The sequence below is a fragment of the Mandrillus leucophaeus genome, unplaced genomic scaffold (assembly GCF_000951045.1).
Source record: "Mandrillus leucophaeus isolate KB7577 unplaced genomic scaffold, Mleu.le_1.0 Scaffold182, whole genome shotgun sequence".
NCBI lineage: Eukaryota > Metazoa > Chordata > Mammalia > Primates > Cercopithecidae > Mandrillus > Mandrillus leucophaeus.
Window position 1 is genome coordinate 3,068,713 of NW_012101832.1, and position 12,087 is coordinate 3,080,799.

The following is a 12,087-nucleotide window of genomic DNA, read 5'->3' on the forward strand; positions in this document are numbered from 1 at the left end:
CAGAAAACTTAGGGTCCTATGAAATAATTCCAACAGCAGGAACTTTCCCAGCACGGGTTTGGGCTGAGGGGTTTTCATACAGGCCCGGATATACAATCGTCACTTAAAAAGTGTGATTTGAACTGTGCATAATCAGTGGTATTCTGATGGGGGATGAAGAACCAACTCTAGAGAAGGGCCTGAAAGACCTTGATGTGCAGCATTTGCTGATTTCCATGATCTAAATACCCCTCCCACGGCGCGAGTCTGCTGGAGGGTACAGAATGCCCCACCACTGTCCTGTAAACCATCGACAAAAGTCTACTCCACCCAACCTCCCTGGGCCAGTGGACTCCCGGAGCAGAGGAAATCAGGCAGGGTCCAGCTTGGAGTGAAGAGATCAGCAAGTGAGGACAGGTACTACAGGATCCAGAGGGAGCTGGGCAGCCGGCTGCAGTGAAGACTGAGAAAAGGATGGGAAGCCTCCCTTGAGAATACTTAGGGGCTTCCACTGCGTGGAAAGGGCTCGAGTTCCTCTTTTAAATGTAAAGGAATGACCCCAAAGGCCTGGAAAATGTGGGGACCCCTGGTGCCCCGTTTGGCGTGACGCTAGTGTTGCACACTTGAGCCTCTTGCACTAGTGGCTATTTCAGCTAACACTGGGATGAACTCTATAGCATTCGTCCAAGACTCTGCAAGCTAATCCTCAGTTCCTTTTCCACCCTACCCTTCCTCTTCCCACCTGCACACTCTCTGTTCCATGACACCACAGTCCTTGCCAGTCCCCTAATACACGCTGCATGCACCCAACTGCAGTCTTTGCCCAGCCCTTCCCTCTTCCTAAACTGCCCTTTCCCTCCATTTGGGCTAACCACTGCTATATCCATTCCTCAAGGCCCAATTCAAATACTCCCTCCCCAACAAGCCTTCTCGGGCAGAATCTGTCTCCCTCTCCCCTGAAGTCCCACAGTCTTTTGTTTAAATGGTTTCCATACCATTAGCCCAGAGAGCTCCACTGAGGAGGAGACCTGGAATTCACTGTCTCCCTGTCCTCAGACAGCACAGTGGTTTCCACAAAGCTGATCTTGAGTCACCATCTAAGAAGCTTGTTATGTACTCTGAGCCCTACCTCAGCATCTGACAACATCTATGTGATGGACCCCTGAAAGGTAAAAAGAATTGTTCTTATCACAGAGGGAAAGAAGCTGGGCTCAGAGAGGCTTGGCACCTTGCTTTGTCATCCAGCAGCAATGCTAGAGCTCAGGTCTTGCCGTTAAAGTTCAGCCTTGTATTCTGTCTGTCCGAGGGAGGAGGGATCTGCAAATGATCTATCCCAAGTGCTTCCCACCTGGGGCCTCAACCTCCTGGGGATTTGCAGGTTTATTTAGAGAAGACCTCGTGTTCATTTGCACACAAAGGACAGATGAGAAAATCCATGTCTCTTTACCTCTTTTTTGTTTTGTTTTTGTAGTTTTGGGGTTTGGGGTTGTGTTGTTGTTGTTGTTTGTTTGTTGTTTTTGTTTTTTACATTGAAAAAGGAACCACTGAGGAGTCCATCCCAGGTTTTACTGATGACAAACCTGAGGCTCAGAGAGGGTCAAGGACTTGGTCAAAGTCACACAGTGAATGTGGAGGCTTTGTCCTGTATCAACATGGCAAAGCTGGAACTACATGTCCTAGAATTTCCTTCCCTGCACGGTTCTGGGTTGTGGGCGGCCACAAGAGAAATTTGTGTGAGATTTGGAAGGTGGAAGTGGAGCAGCAGCTTCGTTTGCACTCAAGGTCTATGTGGGTTTGGGTGATTCTCAGCTCATGCATGTGCAGCCCACCTGCTGGCTCACCTTATTGGCTTAGGATCTTGGGGTAGCAACCCCAGATCGATCTCCTCTTTCAGCTTCTCCAAACTCGGGGCCAGGCTTGTGTGCAGCTTTGTGGTAAAGCGGGCTAGTTCTTCTGCAGATCACCCATATCATCAGTTGGAGGCTTAGAGGCAGTGGGAGGCCACCCAGGTCCCAGTGAGAAGCAGATGCTGTCCCAGCAAGCCCTCGACTGGTGATGCTCCTCCTTTTGTGTTCAGGTCATTCTTTTGGGTTCTGCCTTGTCCTTGCTCACCTCCTCTTCCTGTCCATCTTCTCTTGCTGACCATCGGCCCTGCTGACTCCAAGTCTGGAGCAGACACGTGGACACAGGCTGACACCACTGCCTAGCAGCTCCCATGATCAGGAAAGGCCTTGCCCTGAGCATAAAGCCCTCGGATCACACACGTTCTGCTTCTCTGATAGAACTCTGATAGAACAGTGAGCTCATGCAGAATTAACAGCCTGGGGCTCCTGCCCCTGCTCCCAGACTCCTTGCCACTCTCAGGAGCTAGGATGATGGCCTGAGCCCGAGGCCCCAGGCCCCAGGCCCACCCCAGCGAGACCACTGCCTCCATCAAAGGGCTGAGGCTCTCAGATCTCCCCCAACCCAGTGGCCAAGGGAGAGAGATGTCTGGCCTGTCCCCCAGCTCATCAACATGGTCCTGCAGGCTCCAGGGATCCCAGTCCTTTCTGCTTCATATAGCCCCCAGCAGACTGCGGGGCAGACATCTCATCCTGGCTCCACATCTTCCCCCACCAGGCTGGGGTTTTTGAAGGCTATTTATTTCTCCTGGTCCCCAAGCCCATAACCTCAGAGCTGCCTTGGATGCCTGCTGTCCCAGGCACTCTATAAATAATCAGACAGTAAAGATGTCACACCACCAGCTTGGGCCACTGCCCAAGCAAGCCTGCGGCTGGCCCTTCCTCACGGGCACCTCCACCCGCACGCTGAGCTGGGACTTATTACCGCTCGCCCATATAAGGTTCCTGAAGTCGGGGGCAGGACAGTCTCCACCCTGCAGCACTGAGCAGGGATTTCAGGATCAACTGTTTTCTCCTGTCCTCACCAGGCCCTTCCTTCCTCTGGAAAGCCCCAGGTAGCCCCGGAGACTCTCCCTTTTTGGAAGCTACTTCGAAGGAAAAGGTGACGGTAACACTGTGGAAATAGATGGATCTGGATTCCAGTGTCTCGACTGCCACTTGCTAATTCTGGGACCTTGGAGAAGTCTCATAACCTCTCTGGGTTTTAGGTACCTCATTTATAAAATGCAGATATTAAGATGAACCTCACAGGAATGTTGTGAGGATTCAATAAGGTGCTAGATGAAAGCACATAGCCCAGGCTCTGGGCATGTTATAATATACTTTACAAATGGGCACCATCTTGTTATTATTCTTGTTATTTGGTTTTATCACTATGGCCACCAAATTGCATGCTCCATGAGGATGAGGACTGTGCCCGACTTGTTTTCTCACTCCCTAGGACAGTGCCTATCACATAATAGCACTCAATACCTATTTGTTAAGTGACTGAAGGACTATAATGATGCTGACTGATTAGGGCCAGTGTATGTTTAAAGTAGCCAAGACTGGAGAACATTTGGAGATTTCAGTAGGTGAGGTTGCTAGAACATTTTTTGTCAAGTGTGACCATCTGTGTTCTCTTAAAGTTTTTCTTTTACCACCTGCCGACGACTACCCCACAGGCAGTGACTGCACTGGAATTCACCCATGGGGCGAGGACTTCCACACCTGCCAGCAGTGCAGAGCCAAGCAACACCTTGCTCCGGGTGCTGCACCTATAATTAGGGCAACTTTGACCCCCAGCCCAGCACTCCTTCACAGCAGAATGCAAACAGGGTCCAGTCCAATCAAAAGGTACGCCCTATTAATATCACCCATGTAACAAATGAGGAAACTGAGGCACAGAAGGGTTACATAAACTTGTCTAAGGTCACATGGCTAGTTAGCACTGGAAGTAGGATTCAAACCCACCTATTGCTTATCATATACAGATCATATGCAGATCTTATATACTCTGTAAGGTAGCTATTAATATCTTCATATACAGATAAGGAAGTTGAGGCTCAAGGAGGGTTAGTAACTTGCCCAAAGCCACACAGCTACTACAGCAATCTTATATAGCATATGAGCATTTGATTCCAAAATTGGTACATCAGGCAAAAGTTGCATAGAGTTCAAATTGCTCTTCAGTTCCCTGAAATTGGCTCCCTGGCTTTCTTTTTATATAGCCTAGTACAGTAATTTTTACCTAAACACCCTTGAGTTTGAGAGCAGATGAGCTGAACTGAAAGAAGGACAAGAAGGAAAGTCTAGGCCAGGTGCGGTGGTTCATGCCTGTAATCCCAGGACTTTGGGAGACCGAAGCAGGCAGATCACCGAAGCAGGTCGAGAGTTCGAGACCAGTCTGACCAACGTGGAGAAACCCTGTCTCAACTAAAAATACAAAATTAGCCTGGTGTGGTGCCACATGCCTGTAATCCCAGCTACTCAGGAGGCTGAGGCAGGAGGATTGCTTGAACCCGGGAGGCGGAGGTTGCGACGAGCCAAGATCACGCCATTGCACTCCAGCCTGGTGACAGAGCGAGACTCCATCTCAAAAAAAAAAAAAAAAAAGAAGAAAGCCTGGGAGAAGGCATCAGGACATCAGGACACAACATCATTCAGCTGCTTCACCCTTTCAATCATGATTAGCCCCGTGGCACACATGAAGCAGGGGAGGAGATGTGAAGCATTCCTACCAGGCTCACTCAATTGAAATTTAATGTTAGTGCCCACTGGTCTCAATATATATGAATAGATGTCATTGTTAAGCCAATTAAATGTGTAACATATGTAAAAGCACCTGCACAGTGATGGGCCTAGAGTAGGTGCTCAATATATGTGTGCAAAATTTGAATCTACAATCATTCATTCGTTCAGTATGTATCGAATTTCTACTAGGGGCCAGGCCCCAGGGGAACAGCAGAGAACAAGACGGACAAGATACCTGTCCTTATGGAGCCAACATTCCAGTCGAGGAAACACACAATGAGCAAGGAAACTACTAGGTATACAATAAAATGTCAGGTAGTGATGGGAAGAAAAATAAAATGGATGGGGGAAAGAGAGTAGTGGGGGCGGCTCTTAGATAGCGCAGGGATGGCCTCTCTGAGGAGGTGGCATCAGAACCAAGAACTAGTCTGGCCCGGACAAACCGCCCACACCATTGTCTGAGAAGTACAAAACCTGGTCACGTGCTCCCTGCCTTTCCAAATTCAAATTTTATTTTGTGGCCTCCACTGAACAGCCATCACTGCCATGCCCTTAGGCGTTGTGCTCATGACCTCTTACAGTGGGATGGTAGGGGTAAGGAGGGGCTGCTAATGTGACTCCTCTGTAAAAGGCAAATCAGGCTCATGCCCATCCGCCTGACACCAGGGCCCCAGGTCTCTGTACCACAACATGGCTTTGGTGCTAGAAAAAATCCAGCTGTAGCTGTGGAGACAAGACACAGCAATGACTTGAACCAGAGTATTGATTCTAGAATCTCATGATGCCTCTGATCCTCAGGGTTCTGGACCCAGGAAGGGTCCTCAGACATACCTAGCACTTCACATTCACTAAGTCATGCGTGATCATCATCTCATCTGATTAATTCCCTTACTCTACAGGTAGGCAGACTGAGGTCCAGAGGCCATGAGACTCCACAAACCACAGGGCATCAGTGGTGACTGAGATAAGAACTCAGCTCTCCCAGCTCCCGGTCTGGTGCTCTTTATACCAAAAGTCCACCTTCCAGTTCACCGGTAATGCAAAACTTTTGTTTGGTCTGGGGTCGTTTCAACAGTAGATGCACTTGTCTCTGTGCAGGACCTGCCTCCCAGAGGAATAGGGTAGAGGCGAGAAGAGGGTGCGGACGGACCAAGGGCTGAAGATGTCCTGGGGATGGGGTGGCGATGGTGAGTGTGCCTGCTGAGCCCAGGAGATGGACCACAGCACCGGGCACTCGGGTGGGGTCCAGAGGGGAGGAGCCACCTGCAGGGACAGCAAAGCTGAAGAGGGGACAACATAAAGCCACTTCTGTCTTTACCTCGCATGGCCTTTGCACCACGTGCATTTGAGTGCGGTGCAAAGCTTCTCACGTTTTATTCCTAAGTCTGAAACTGCGTAGGGGGAGGAGGGAGAGGAGAGTTCTTTCATTCTCTAAGGGCCTCCCGTGTGCCCTATGCTGGGAACTTCTCCTTTCTCATTTTATTTCCTTCACACAGCAACCTTGTAAGACAGCGATTCTCATGCCTGTATTACAGATGGGGCCTGAAGCTCAGTGTGGGGGCAGCTTGCGTAGCAGCCCCCTCCACCCTCTCGCCCCAGGCCACCACTCAGAGGTGCAAGGGAGATTCCAGCCAAGGTCTGCAGAGCAGAAGCCTGTGCTCTCTGAGGCCTGGTCTCCCACGTGGCCAGCAGGAGGGCTCTTCCGGAAGGGTTTCCAGGGAGGCCATGCGGGCTGTCTAGATTGATAGCGAGCTCCCCACATCCTATAACCCCCTCCCTGCCAGGCCTGTGCCTGTCGCTCTGGCTGCAGGCGGGGAGCAAGGCTGGGCGCTAATTTACACTTGTTTAACTACAGCTGCCGCCCTCCCGCCATGTGTCTATCCGCCATTTATTGCGCTTTCCAAAGCCCTGCCCGGCACTCAGGGGCATTTCCTGCCTGCGCTAATGGAGGAGAATAGACGCATTATATGTGAATAATGGATTATGATGATACAATTTGGGTCTCTTAGCTCTCACCGAGCCTAGGCTGGCCTTGCATTATTGATAACTTACACACACCTTCCCGAGCGTGTTTATGTAAATATTTAATAGGGAAAGCAAGTTAACCCATTGGTTTCAGCCATTTCCATAGCACTAGAAGTAAGGGCCATAAGGGGTGACTTGGGGGGCGCCCAGCAGGAGTTAGGTCTCTTTGGAAAAACCGGGAAGTTGCCAAGACGCTCGCTTGGTCACAAGGAGTGTATGGTCTTGAGGTTTGGGGTTTTCCAAGAGCTGAAACAAAAGGGTAGGGCTGCCTCACTGTGGGAGATCACCTCCAGTCAAGAAGACGAGTTGCCCAACACAGGCAGAGCACGGCGAGGATGTTGGGATGAGGGGTGCAGATTACTGGAACGCAGCTGTGGTGGGTGTCACCACTGAATAAATCGAACCGTTGCTTCCTATCTTACATGGCCGATTTCCTGCGCTTCCCTATGGCTTCCACATTTCACACTCCATTGCATGTTGGAAGGCAATGCTTTAGAGACTGCCTGGGTTTCACCCTGGGCTCCACCGTATGCCCACTGGATGGCAAGTTAGTTAATCTCTCTGTGCACTGGTTGTCACATCTGTAAAATGGGAAACTAAGTTATTTGTCTCATAGGTACCCATTGTTGGTGCAAGAATTCAGTGAGATAATACATCTGAAGTCCTTTTACAGTGCTAGGCAATGCTACCTATTACCATATAAGCTGCCACTGGAAAGATGCACACACTTTCACATGGGTCTTCATGCCACGGCACACATTAGCCGGCAGTGTTTCTGAGTGGCGTAGAACATAATGGTGCATCCCAGACACAGTGAAATATGGTTATTTTGCTAATATCCTGTTTCTGGCAATTAAACTACTATGTCTCCTTTGGGAAATCACGAGGGTGGGTATGTGCCCCATCTGCTTATGCAGAGGGTGGAGGACCAGGCAGAATCGGGAGGTCTGAGCTGGCCTCCCTCTGCACCCCGCCCCAGGCACCTGCCTCCTCTCCAGCTTATCTCCCCCATCCCCTTCCCAGGTTGCCATTGACAACCTGCCATTCTCAGAGCATGCTTCTGAGCTGCCAAGTCTTCACACCTGCTGGCTCCTCCACCTGAATGCCCTTCTCTCCATCCTCTTCCTGGAAACCCCAACTGATTCAGGATACAGTTCAGTCATCACCTCCTTCATCCAGTCTTCTCTACTTCTTTGTCTTAACACTGAAATGGCCAGCATGTTTTTCTACCTGCCCGCTAGACATGCAGACCTAAGGTCCCGGGAGGCAGATGCCGACAGATGCATCTCAGTATGCCCGGCACCTCCACCCCACAGGGGCTGTGCTGGTTGCTGTTGGAATGCTGCAGGGCACAAAACGGATAATGCTGGAGGGAGAAGACAGACAGCAAACACAAGGCTCAAGAAACTCTAGTATGTAAGAAGAGGACACACATGATGGAAGAGGGAAGCCGCCATGCAGAGTGCCTGGTGCACTTTTAAATGGGAGAGTCAAGGTAAGCTTCACTGCAAAGGTGACCTCTGAGCAGAGGTCTGAGGGAGGTGAGGAATGAGAAGAGTGAACAGCCAGTATGAAGATCCAAGGTGGGAGTGTACTCCCGGTGTGTTCAAAGGAAGCACCGAGATGGGCGTGGCTGGCACAGAGTAAGAGAGGGAGGTCTTAGCAAGTGGGAGGTTCTGGTAGTGCAAGGCCTTGTGGCCTTGGCAAAGACTTTGCCTCTTGGAGGATTATCAGCAAGGTGTGACTGGGTCTAGTGTTTGTATTTTAAAGGGATCATCCCGGCAGCTATGTAGAGCATCACTATAGGGGTCAAGTACCGCAGCAGGGACAGCAATTAGTAGGCTACTGCCAAGAGTCCAGGTAAGATATGATGGTGCCTTATGCTAGGGTGGGAGCAGGGGAGGTGGTGGGACATGGCCAGTTGCTGAGGTTCTAACAGAGGTGGAAGATGGAGCTGTCCGGGTTTCCTGATGGTTTAGGTATTTGAAGTGAAAGAAAGAGCAGAATCAAGGACAACTCCAAGGTGTCACCAGAAGGATGGAGCCGTCATTAACCAAGTGGGGAAGACTGTAGGGGTGGGGGGGGACAGGTTTGCAGAGGGAAAGATGAGGAATTCCGTTTGGGATGCATTATTTGACATATTAGATCTGAGATATCAAACATCTAAGGGGACAGTTCGAATGGGCAACTGCTTGTAGGAGTCTGGAATTCTGGGAAGAGGATCGAGGCTAGCATTAGAAATATGAAAACCATCAGCATACAGATGGATGAGCTCAGAAGTGAGAGAGTGTAAGGAAGAAAGAGCCACCGAGGCCTGAGCCCAGTGCGCTGCAAGGAGTAAGGTGGGGAGGGAGGAGAACCAGCAAAGGATGCAGGAAGAAGCGCCCATGGCAAAGGCGAAAACCCACTTGTTGAAACTTCAGTGCGTTGGCGCTGTAATAAACAATTGTAATAAAATAGCTGCCATTAATTGAGTACTTACTCTTTGTTAGACACTTCACATATAGTTTTCCCTTTGATCCCAAGATTTGGCAGTTCTCATTCCCATTTTACAGATAAGGAAACTGAGGCTCAGAAAGGTAAAGCTGCCTGACCAAGGTTTCACAGCTAGTTATGGCAGTGCAGCAAAAAACCCAAGCTTCAAGTCAGCCCAACTAACATTTTTTGACCATCTGCTGAGAGCTGAGTGCTCTTGATAGACATTATCCTATTTAACACTCTCAATACCCTTGCAAAAATACGTGTCATTTCTACCCATTTTACAGATGAGGAAACTGAGGCTTGGAGTCTCATTAAGCGACCTAACCAAAAGTTACCCAAGGAAAAATTGGCTGGCAGAGATTTGAATCCTGGTCTCCTGCCTTCCTTTAGACACTTGGGGTGCTCCCGAGTCTGCATTTGGAGAAGGGAATAGCATTAAGGTATCAGCTGAAGCTTCTCAGCTTGAAATTCTAGTCCTCTTCCAGAGGCCAGATGTTAGGCTGGTGTCATGGGGCTCTCTGCTGAGTCCTAGGCTGGGAACAGAAAGGGAGGGGACTCTGTTACCAAATCCCAGACCGGGCACTCCCAGGGAGTCCCTTCCTCCCCACCTGCCTGGCATCTGGCCTCCGCCAGCTCCTGCCTGGCTGCCAGATGTACCAGCTGTGGCTCCTCTCCACGGAGAGTCTCATTTATTAATTAACGTGGACGCCAAGGGGGCAACTTCTCAGACCCAGCCTCAGAGCAGATCTTGGCACATTTTTCAGACTTTGTTTAATAATTTATCATCTTTTAATCATAAAAATAATTAGCACGAGAGCGATAATCTGTGCTCTGCCGAGAGCAGACCAACGGAGGAATTTTCAGACAGTTCCAGAACCCAGCAGAGCTTTGGCAGCGAGGAGAGGAAGGTTGGCTCCAGGCCAGGTGTCCTCTCCAGGACTGGCCCCTGGGAGTCAGATGTCAAAGATGCCGTCTGGCTTTTGGGGGAACTCGAGGACCACGCTGCTTTCCCAGGAATTTGAGGCTTCTACTCCTAATTCTGACTTGGCTCACTGGATAGCTCTCTGGGAAGTTCCTTCTCTCTCTGGGTCTTAATTTTCCCACCTGTAAAATGGGAGTTCAATTAGACAATGAGCAAGGACACTTTTGTTTAAGGCACCATGATCCAATGAGATAGCAAACGTAGCAGCAGTGGCAGTAAAGACAGTGAGCTGGAGTGCCCATGAGAGCCATGAAGCCTTCCACAGTCCCCGCTGCCTCCCACCCCGGTCAGCTTCTGCATCCCCAGGTGCTCAAAGAGCACTGGGACAGACTCAGCTCCATCAGGTATAAGCCGTGTGGCCTGGGGCAAGTCCATGCCCTCTCTGAGCCTGAGTTTACTCAGCTGAAAAGAAAGAGTGATCGCTCACAGCTCTCCCAGAGAAGATCCAAGGGAGAGGATGACGGGGTTGCCCCTTGGAGACATTGATCTCATTCTGCCCCACATTTAACTGCCACTCCCTGTCCAGACTTTGGGTTCTAGAGGGCGGGGCAGGACTGCCTCATCCTTTGTGCCTAATAGCCCTGGTAGTGACCAAATGAGCTAAATGTTCTGCCAATTCCAGCAACCTGTCTTGAGATTGTTCAACCTGTACAGGCAGACACATCCTCCTCGCAGGGTGGCAGCAAGGTCCGGTGACTCTGGATAAAACCACAGCAGTTCAAGAAAGCGACTCCTCCTCTTCTTGTGGGGTCTTGTGCAAGCTGCTTTGCCTCCAGCTCCCTCAGTCTCTTCATGTGAAATTGGGGATATCTGTCTTAGATTGGAGGTCCCCAGAAGCAGACCCAGAGACAAGAATTCAAGATCAAGTCATTTATTTAAGAAGAGATCCTGGAAACTCCAACAGGGAGTGGAGAGGTGAGACTGGGAAGGGGAGGAGAGCAATGAAAGGCGAGTGAATTAGCTGCTGACCACGCTGGACCCAGGCCCACTGGGGCCATCTCAAGGGTTGGCAAACTATAGCCCACAGGCCAAATCAGGCCTGCCTCCTGATTTTGTAAATAAAGTTTTATTGGAACACAGCCATGCCCACTCATGTCTGTATTATCTATGGCTGCTTTTCTGCCGCAATGACAGAGTTAAATGCTTACAACAGACACCATATGGTCCTCCAAGCCTAAAATATTGACTCTCTGGCCCTTTGCCAACAAACTTCCCCAGTCCCTGGTCTAGAACGTAGTGTAGAACTGACCTCAGAGCTGTCTCCTTTGAAGGACAGGAAGCTGGGCTCTTTATGCTTCCACCCCAGTCCATTGCTGACTGTTCCTAGGGGCCCTAACACCTACTCCCCTAAACATACACTTCCAGTGCCAGGGAAGCACACTCTGGCAGCCAGAGGAGCCCCAAGGAAGGGTCATGGCAGGTACGGGGCAGTGAGTGCCCAGGAGAAGTTGGAGACCAGGGCCGCAGCTGCAAGATCTCAAAACTGTTAGGAGGACTAGATCAGATCATGTTTGCAAGTACCAAGAACAGGGAGTGCTCCCTAATACTCCACACCTTCCATCATTACCACCAGCCCCTAACCAAAGTCTTTCCTGGCTGGCTCATTCCCAAATGATCTGCGTTCACCTCCTTGCTGGGCCTCTGCCTGCCTATCTTTCTTAGGTGCTGCTGATTTCTGAGCTCCAGGTGACTCTGGTCCTGGGAAGAGGGTTCCTCTCCAGGCTCCAGCTCTGGTCACAACTGCACTCGCATTGTCCTCTCCCTGGCTCCGGCGGGCAGCCCTGCCTTTCCTGCTTCATTCTCAAGTGCCTCCTGCCTCCTGCCTCCTGGGACTCCATAAGCCCACCCACCTGGGCTCTGTCCTCCTCGGCCTGAATTTTGGACCTGCTTGAGGTGGGCAGGGGACACTGCCCTCTGGTCTCCATCCCAGCAGGCAAGTCTTCTCTCCCTGGTCAGTTATGTCACCCCTCGACCCCACCACCACTC

General features: G+C 50.5%; 1 long non-coding RNA gene across 1 annotated transcript; it reads left to right on the plus strand.

Moving 5' to 3' along the window:
* The first annotated feature begins 7,776 nt into the window (after positions 1 to 7,776).
* On the plus strand, positions 7,777 to 11,180 carry LOC105537973. Its single transcript, XR_001005813.1, has 3 exons — positions 7,777 to 8,133; positions 8,409 to 8,498; positions 9,404 to 11,180. It is a non-coding gene; the product is annotated as an uncharacterized LOC105537973 (long non-coding RNA).
* The last annotated feature ends 907 nt before the right edge of the window (positions 11,181 to 12,087 follow it).